Source organism: Penaeus monodon, chromosome 20 (genome assembly GCF_015228065.2).
Source record: "Penaeus monodon isolate SGIC_2016 chromosome 20, NSTDA_Pmon_1, whole genome shotgun sequence".
Taxonomy (NCBI): Eukaryota; Metazoa; Arthropoda; class Malacostraca; order Decapoda; family Penaeidae; genus Penaeus; species Penaeus monodon.
Window position 1 is genome coordinate 43,123,451 of NC_051405.1, and position 568 is coordinate 43,124,018.

Sequence of the window (568 nt, forward strand, 5' to 3'; positions counted from 1 at the left end):
ATAAAAACAGAAACACCGATACAAAATAGTCCAAATAATCAGGAGCGACTTACTTTGTCGGCACAAGCCCAGTTGCCCCTCTGTTTGGGATGAAATTAAAGGCACTCTTTGAGTTAGTGCCTCCTGTCTGGTGTAGTGGTGCCACAACCCCTACATAAGAACTAAACAGAGAACGGTCAAAAGGAAATCTGGATATTTGGTCGGCAGTTGGCCTCTTGTTCACTCTTCAGTTATTCCTCCTGCTGTCTGAGTGGTCATATGATCATGAGACACAAATAGCTGTCAAAAGGAAATTCTGTAATCTAACAGTGTTTCCATTCTCTGTCACTCACTATTCCCAGAAAATTGTCAGCAAAACCAAATCATTCAAAATGCGGTAATGTTGCTGTAAAAAATGATTCAAATGATCTTGACAGCTTTAAATTACTAATGAAAAGCAACAATTCTGTTGTAAAGGCATTTTGCAAACCCTTTAAAGAAAGCTATAACAATTTGCAATACAAATGAAGCAAAAAATTTTGATACAACTAGTAAAAACACAAATATACAAGACAAAAAAATACTTATT

At 36.3% G+C, this 568-nt stretch overlaps 1 protein-coding gene across 1 annotated transcript in view; it reads right to left on the bottom strand.

Moving 5' to 3' along the window:
- Window positions 1–568, bottom strand: part of LOC119585848 (maestro heat-like repeat-containing protein family member 1) — a gene marked incomplete in the record, with an annotated part of 26,167 nt that overhangs the window by 11,137 nt on the left and 14,462 nt on the right.